A 9312-nucleotide genomic window follows, 5' to 3' on the forward strand; every position below is an offset into this window, starting at 1 on the left:
CCGTGTAACTTGTTTGATTGATGCCTAGCTTTTCTGGTACAGCAAAGTTTTGTACTGGACCTTGTTGGGGAGGGAAAATGAGTGGATTGGTGCTGATTAGAGATTGGGAGACATGTGCCCTCTATGTTAGCTTTTGGAAAAAGCACTTCCAAACAACAAGGTCCAATCTGGACTACGACCGTGCCTGCAGGCACGCTTCCGTGAAATGGAAGCATGTCTTCATGTGACACATTATAAACAGAGTAAAAAACACCTAATATCTTAGAAATTGGTATCAATAGAAAGTATCTAGAGTAAATTCCTGTTATTTTGATATGTAATTTTATGATTTTTATTAAGTATTTGTTTATCTTTTATGTTAACTAAAAACCAGTAAAATTTTGGATTAAAATGACGTAATAATGTACACAAAACGCATACAGATAGGCAGGTCCAGTATAAATGCAATTTAGTATTTATGTTGAGTGTGTTACCATAGCAACGATTATTGACATAATAAAAACAAGAATTCCAATGATAAGAGTAATTCGTATTATTACTTATTTGTTGATTTACAGGATGTCTAATTAAAAAGGAGCAAAAAAAAAGCAACTGGCCGACCCCGCCCGCCGCCCCTAAAATATGATTTTTCCAATTTTGGGGCCCTTTTTTTGCGTGCCGATATTATCTTCATAACTCCAGTTAGGATCAATGGTATTTTGTGATTTTGGTGTCTACATAAAGCTGATAATAAGGCCGATCTTATTAGTAGAATCACAAATTTACATCTTTATCACTAAATTGCATATTCTTTTAAAAATACAAAAAATTTAAACATTATTATCTGTTTATTTGGTTACCATAGCAACACACTGAATGAGTTTTCCTTCCAAGAAGATTCTGCTAGGATCGAAGGCTCAGGCCCCTTTTTGACTCAGGTTATTTATTTATTTTTACGAAGAATGCATGATTTTGCCTTTTGAAGTACTGGATCTCATGATATCATGTGACTACTTATGTTTTATACTTTCGTCATGACAGGAGCATTTCTTCTCAGAAAATGAAGGATTCATTGAGTACAGTTTCAAGAATATATGAGGCCGAATGGCAAACAGGGTAAGAAGAGGAAGCATGCCAAATCATATGATCACAAACAAGAAGATGTGATAGTGGATGAGGAATTACTTCAAGGTGAAGAATTACAAGAAAAGGTGTGAGAAATGTAAATCTTGTTACAGTGTTGATTCCTGCAAAATAATATGTGAAATAAGATGGGTGGCTGACTGAAAGACTTGTCTGAGTTTAAATAAACTGATAAGAAAAGATAATTCAAGATATTCTTAAAGCACAAATATAGTTTTGGTAAGGGAAAAGTAGAAAAATAAAACTTGCTCTATATTTGAAAAGACATTATCAAAAGTATTTTCGAACAGCTTTCACGCTTTGAACCGAAGTCAGATTAATGATTTTACAATAATTACACCTTGCAAACTGTACATGTAGTTATTATATGTATAGATTTGTTCGAAAGCCCTCCGAACAATTAAAAAATAAGTCAAATAAATTATTAAAAAGTAAAAAAAGAGATTCAAAGCAAATTATTATTGGTCAATGACTTGCCTTGATAATCATCATTCTTTCATTCTCAAGTTTGTTTCATCAATCTGAGTGACAATGCACATTTGGAAAGCTCTAATAGGTGATTTCATACCGTTAACATTTAACGAAATTATATTGACAAATGTTGTGAAATCTATTTCTCATGTCGATATTGGCATGGTTTCTGTCATTTTGATGATGTCGATGGCATCCCTAGTACGCATGCACATCTGTGTAATGTATGAAATGCAGAAGAGCTCAAAATACGAGATCAAGGGGGCACCAAATTAAAGGCACGTTTAGAAGTAATACAAAGAGTATGTCCAAGGCAATAAAAGTGCCTTACATGTACATGCAGGTTATTTTGATGGTTGAAATAATACGGTAACTTCTGTCTTTCAGGTTAACTGAAAGAAGCACACAGTTCCCACTGCAGCAAATAAGGGGAAAATTATCAAATTTTTCAAAGACACTGCTGCTTATCGTCAAATGATGCTAAAGAAGAGGACAGACATGACCATTACAGACTTCATCACCACCTTTCCAAGGATACAAGAGATGCCAGAACTTGTAAGTTAACCCAAGCTTTCATGACGACTTATTTAGAGGCCTATTTGATCACCTTTTCTTCTGCTAATTGGCAACACTTGTATATTTACTTTGATGCTTAACGTGTTAAACAAAACATTTGCTTACAATATATCCATTAAGACTTAAATATGTTTAAAATTGTTATGATTGCCAATTGTACTGAAAGAACACATATTCTCACTATGTCTGATTGTTGTCAGTTTAAGGATTTTGATGCTCAGTTCCCTTATTTTTGGCCCATCTGAGCCAAAGGCTCAAGTGAGCTATTGTGACCGCTTTTTGTCCGTTGTGCCTACACTTTTTACATTTTAATCTTCTCAAGAACCCCTGGGCGGATGTCGAGCAAACTTGGTGAGGATCATCTTTAGGGGGTTTATTCATATGGAGCATGTGCCCCCCCCCCCCCAATTGGAGAAAGTGGGTAAACTTTAAAAATCTTCTCCAGACCCAAAAGCAGTACAGTCATGATCTGTTGAATGTAGATACCTTTATAAATGGAGAATATAAGTTGTTCATGTCAAGACCTAGGATGGTCACCTTGGGCTCCTAAAGGATATGAAAGATTGGAAAAAGGGTCAATTTGGGAAATCATATTTTCATATTGAATTTCTTTAGAACCATATATCAGATTTCAACCAAACATGTAGATCGTCCTTACGTGGTAAGGACCTAAAGTTGTTCGTATATGGCATGTGGCAACGTGCCAGGGGTGGTGGGGGGGGGGGGTCGATTAATTATTCAGGTACCCAAAAGCTCTACAAACAAGATATGTTGTATATATACCTTTATGGAGGAATAAGTTTTTCATGACAATATCTAGGCAAGCTACTTGGGCCCCTGTAGGTGTAAAAGAAAATAAATGGGGCCGGGGGGGGGGGGGTCGGGTAAATCAGATTGTTATCATCTTCAAAACCAAACGTGATGAGGATCATCCATAGGGGTAGGGACTTAAAGTTATTCATGTGGAGCAGGGTAATATTTACTAGATAGCGTTAAAGATAAAGAATATATTTTGTAATTTTAATGTAAATGACAAAATGCATGCACTTTTCTCACCAAGAGAGGAAATTGTACTAGGCTTTCCCGTTAATGTTACAGTTTTTCCCATTTTCTCCAGGTGTAAATAGGGGTTTTATTCCAATTATATTTAGGGTAGATCCAAAGTTTCTCAAATCATGCATGTTAAAGGAGAATTAAACCCTTGTAGCAAGTTAGCTTGTGTGAAAGTAGAAAAATCAAAGAATGAAATCAACGAAAGTTTGAGTAAGATTGGGCAAGTAATAAAGTTATGAGCATTTGAATGTCAAGATCACTAATGCTAAGGAGACATTGCCATTGGCAATGCGACCAATATCTGTGATGTCACAGACGTACAACTCTCCCCTTTGGACACTGAAAATATACCCCAAAATATCTCATTTTGCTCATTCTTATGATATGACAAACAAATCATCCATGATATAATGCTGTGAAACCTCTGTACTTGTCCTCTCATAAAGAACACCTCATCTTGCAATAGACTCTATAAAAGAGAGAATTTAAGTGAAATAAGTATTAAAGTAATGGGGGAGTTCTAAGTCTGTGACATCACAGATCTCGGTCGCATTGCCAATGGGAGGATCTACATGGCATTAGTGATCTCAATATTCAGATACTCGTAACTTTCTAATTATTCATTCAATCTTGCTCAAACTTTCAACTATACGTTTCTTTGATTTTTCACTTTGATATGAATTCAACTGGTTTCTAGGGTTTCTTTCTCCTTTAATTATCCTTATGTGGGTTATGTCCATGTTTCATGAACTAGGCAAAATGTACACATTGAATCATGGACCCAATGTTCTACTATTACAAGCATGAAAGTTAGGTTTACAAAAATATACTTATTCCTGTTTGGTTTTACAGATCAACATGGACTTTGAAGCAGAACATGGGCACCTTTCTGACAATTTTATTTCAAAGTGGGAGTCGTTCTACCGAGACCGTATCATAAAATTAGGTTTGAGCGGGTATCCAGCGGTAAAATAATCAATTCAACAGTTTTGAGGAAGGTGACAACAGTGAGTAAAGTTTTTTTTTTTTAGGACTCCAGGCTGAAATTCAAATGATTTGAAAAAGTAGAGTAAAATATAAATCCATTCGGAAGGTATTTGCGGTACAACAATGTAAGAGTTGGAAACGCCACATTCCGAGCTGAACTGCGCAGCTCGTCGTCAGGAGAACAAATGAAGATAAGAGGAAGATACAACAACTTATGTACATGTATGATGCTAGGTTTAGGCTGAAAAAAAAAGAAATTGAAAACAATAGTAAGAATAGAGTTGAGGTGAAAGAAGGAGGATGTGGCAGTGGAAGCACTAGCGTACTTACGGGGGGGGGGAGGGGGCAGTCTGCCCCCCTGACGAGCCACAACCCATGAAAAGGACGTATCTCTGCCCCCCCCCCTGACGAACTTGAAGACCTTTATTGCCCCCCCTGACAAGATTGAAGACCCTTTTTTTTTTTTTTTTTTGCTTGTCAATTCTTTTTTCTGGTACGAAATCCTTCATTTGTGATTGAAGACCTTTTTTTTTTTTTTTTTTTTTTTTTGGCTTGTCAAATTTTTTGGCGGACGGTTTTGCCCCCCCTGTGAAAAATCCCAGGTACGCCACTGAGTGGAAGGAAGTAGGTTCGTGCATAGGAAAGAGGGGGAAACATCAAAGGGATTACTTCCATGAATATAAGAACAATGGGAAATGAAGGGGATATAAAAGGTGCATAGAGCATAGAGGAGATCAAAGGTAGCGCCTTGGCATATATTGTTATATAAATGAGTTTAGTACATCAAAGATATACCTTCAAGTCTTATAGAGTAAAATATAACAAGCGTAACACTAAAGATGTCATCAAAATCGGATGAAAAAGTAACAAAGTTACTTTTTTTTCGGGGGGGGGGCATTTTTTTTCTTCAATAAAATGGTTTCATGCATATTCAATGAGCAAGCTGATGATATCACACCTCAACTTTTTATTTGGTATTTTAGTATGTGAAATAATTATTCAAATTTTCTGCTCCAGACATAATAAACTAGGATGACTGACTCCTGATGGAATGTTTATGATCAATGTTGTTACTGAGTTATGTCCATATAAGGGATATATTTTTTATACACATATGATGTGTTGTGCTTGTTAAATTTTACTCTACTTTCCAAATTATCAGATTTTCAGCCTAGATTCCCCCTTTATTTCTGATTTATATTCATTGTCAGTTTGGTTGTGCAAAGAAAATTAGTTTGCTGCTTTATCTAGGTGACAGCAGACAAAACATATTAAAAGTTAATCAGTTTTCAAATACTTAAGTGGCACTCTCCATGATTATTAAAAAGATGTTCAGAGATCTAATGATCCAAACAACAGTTGTCTCCAAACTTTTTTGTCTTGCCTGAACAAAGTTTGGCAGAGACCTTGTAATCTCTCTCTCTCTCTATATCACACATGAAATTGTGATGAATGGATGGTACAATATATGCATTGCATTACAATGAGGAGATGGTGCAATGTACATGTATGTACATCATTGCATCAAAGTGAGCAGATAAGATATAATCTTATCTACTATCATTACATGACAATAAGGGAGTGTGCCAAAGTTAATTAAACATATTAAATTACAATATAATATTTATCTTTTACAGGAGACCTGTGTGGTTTAACTGCACTGTTGCTGATGTTACATAAGCCACTGACAAAGACCAAGAACCCCACCTCGAGTTCAAGAGCATCGAGTTTGGAGCACTTCATCCAGTACAGACCTGTAAGTAGTCAATTAGTGAATATGCAAATTTTGGGTTCCCTACCAGACATCAATTTATCCTTAAATACCTGTCCCACAATGCTTCTCTTTTGGTGTGTATTTCTTCCTATTTTCACAAATTTTTTCCCTCTCTTTTTTGTTCTGTCTGTCCCTCTTCATTGGGTTTTTTCTCCACCCGGCCCAATTAGTCTATGTTAGTTTTTTTCTTTTGTTTTCGGGCTTTGTGCCACCTCTTTATGAATCTTCCTCTACATTGGTTAATGCCTCTCCCCTTGACTTTTCACTATGAAAACTTTTTCTATTTTTCTGTGTATCCTATCTATTCCTATGTATTAAGAATTGTGAATGATCATTAAAAAAAAATTAATTGTAGTATTTATTTATCCAACAACAATATCAACTTCATGTATAATAACAAATGCACAAATATGAACAAAAAAAAATTATAATATGATTACAAATTGCAGAGCCAGAACTTGAAAGAGGCCATAGAAATATAATGCAGTGGTGTATGTCATCCTGAAGATGCATACCAATATCTTATGTAATGCAAATTCCAGCTGTGCAGGCATGTATATTTACATGCAGTCATTAATCTCTCCTTCACTGGCAAAACCTCATTGTTGGCTTATAAATATTGTTGGCTGTTTATGGATCATGGCAGCCTCCCAATGCTTCATTCATGGGGTTGTTTCAAATATACTACAGGTTTACATCATGTAATTTTTTTCCTCCCTGTTTGAATACGAGAGTAATTAGGTTCTACATTTGTTTGAATATGATATTGTTGGGGCCTATGCTTTTAAAATTTGTAGCTCATGATGTCAATGCTCAACTATCACTTCTTTCTGCTTCTTTGCCAGATTGGGACAGATGTTCAAGCGGCAGCAGCTGGGAAGTCTGCTGAGTTTCGGCAGCCCTATATTCTAGCCCTTGGACACAGACGCAAGCCACTACAATCTTGCGGATCGAACTACTTCTTCAGTTTTCAACCAATATTCATGAAATTTGGCACATACATTGGTCTGTTGTGAGGATGTGCAGACACATTTTTCACAAAAGTAACTAGAAAACAAGGTGATATCTAGTTTGATATTACATTGCTGAGAGTGATTTATTATTCGTGAGTCATAAGCTAAAGAATCAAGCATAATTTACAGGGTCTTGCATTAAGACATAGAGACAAATTTAACCCTAAATAGACTGGGGAGGGGGAGGGTGAAAGGCCCCCCCTTGAAATTTTTTTTTTGCCATAAATCTGTCGATAAATCTCATGCAACTTTTGAGACCAAATTTGGGACGCCTGGGTATGCAGTCCGAAATTATGCATAATTATGTAAGTGCATGTCAGTCCCAAAATTGCTCAAAATGCAAATTCTGTTTGTAGCCAAAATTCATACCGTTCTCTTTACTTTTACTGATTAAAATCAATTAATTTCATGTTGTTTAAGATCATAAAATTATTGTCGACGATTTCCATCCAAAAAAAGTCGAAAACAAAGAAATACATATGAAATTTCAAAAACAATTAAATACTTAAAACACTTTGATACTGATTATTTTTTGATGTGCATTTGGTCAGAATCTCACAGGGAGTCTCTAAAAAGATTAGCGGTACGAGGGCCTTATAATTTAAAACAGTCAAATTCTAATTTCATGCATAAATTAGGATAATTAATAACAAATTAATTTGAATAATTTTGGAACAATCAAATAGTATACAGTTTTGTAGATTAAGTCATGGGTGACGTGCATGACTATTTTCGTTTTTCGATTGCGCGATCAACAAAGCTGAGATGGGGGGGGGGGCCTTTAGGGCATTTAACCCCCCCCCCCCCCAGTCTTTCCATCCTCCAAAATACTCCAGTCTGATTAAGGTTAAACTTTCATTTTCATATTTATTTTGCTCTTTTTGTCTCACCTGAACAAAGTTCAGCAGAGACTTAATCACGCTCTCATTTCTTTATTTCTGCAATTTAAGAATTTGAGTACACATGACTATAATTGATTATGCCATGAAGTTATTTACTGTGACACTGATTAGCGCTGAAACACAACTTGCATTGTAAACTCTTTCAATATTATACATTGCCTGGTCACTTATCCCTTCCTTATTATATAGGATCGAAATTCTTCCTTAGTTTTGAACAAATACTCGTGAAATTTGGCACATACATTGGTCTTGGTGTGAGGATGTTCAGGACACAATTTCCACATGTTTCGGAAACTGTGTTGCCATGGTAACGGCATGTCAGAAAATTTGGTAAAAATCTTGCGGATCGAACTATACTTCCTCAGTTTTCAACCAATACTCATGAAATTTGGCACATACATTGGTCTTGGTATGAGGATCTGCAAGACACATTTTTCACATGTTTCGGAAACTGTTGCCATGGTAACGGCATATATAATGTCTGAAAATTTGGTAAAAATCTTGCGGATCGAACTACTTCCTCAGTTTTCAACTAATTTGGCACAAACATTTGTCTTGGTGTGAGGATATGCAAGACACATTTTTCAAGTGTCGAAAATCGTGTTGTCATGGTAACAGCATGTTATTGATGGGGCGGGGGTATTAATCACCTTCGGTGATATTTCTAGTTCACCTTATAATTGTACAGAATATTTAATGTTTCTACTTTCATTATATTGATTGTACAATGGTCTTCATAATCACATTACACTCTGATGTGTATTGTTGCAATGTAAATAATTCTTTGAAAGCATTGAATTTTTAATGTTAATTGAAATGTGTATTGTTGCAATGTAAATAATGCTTTGAAAGCATTGAATTTTGAATGTTAACTGATGAAATGTTATGAAAATAAAGCTGTAAAAGCACCCATTTCTTAATTTCATATTGTGTACTGTTTTTTAAGATTGTGAAAGTGTTAATCTAGAAAGGGATTTATAGTTAATTCATAACTGATTAGTTTTTAATCTAATTTGATTATGATTGATGTAATCTTCCTGAAGATTAAAAATGAGTAATCCAAGAAAAGTTTACATTTTAATCTGAAGGGATTTGTCCCTCAGGACAATCTGAGCTGGATAAACAAATTAATCTATTTGATTACAATTATAATCGCTCGAATTTAGAGAGTACATTCTTTTTGCTTGGAAAACTCACGTGCGGTGGTAAGCGTTCATTTAAATCTTTATTCATTGCTTATCCGAAAATAATTTGTATTTTGAGGTTCTGAAGCATTCATCTATTAATACTTATTATACAAGCATGATAGAAAGTATCGCTTATGGTTTAATAGCTTTTTTTGGAAATGTTATAGTGTGAAAAATGATCAATGATGACTCAAGGAATTATTGAATTTCATTGCATTCCTCTTATC

General features: G+C 35.2%; 1 long non-coding RNA gene across 1 annotated transcript; it reads left to right on the plus strand.

Annotated features, from left to right (window-relative positions):
- The first annotated feature begins 1082 nt into the window (after positions 1–1082).
- On the plus strand, positions 1083–7910 carry LOC129276288 (uncharacterized). Its single transcript, XR_008586086.2, has 5 exons — positions 1083–1190; positions 1981–2148; positions 4075–4229; positions 5847–5965; positions 6829–7910. It is a non-coding gene; the product is annotated as an uncharacterized LOC129276288 (long non-coding RNA).
- Positions 7911–9312: the final 1402 nt, after the last annotated feature.

The sequence above is a fragment of the Lytechinus pictus genome, chromosome 11 (assembly GCF_037042905.1).
Source record: "Lytechinus pictus isolate F3 Inbred chromosome 11, Lp3.0, whole genome shotgun sequence".
Classification (NCBI taxonomy): domain Eukaryota; kingdom Metazoa; phylum Echinodermata; class Echinoidea; order Temnopleuroida; family Toxopneustidae; genus Lytechinus; species Lytechinus pictus.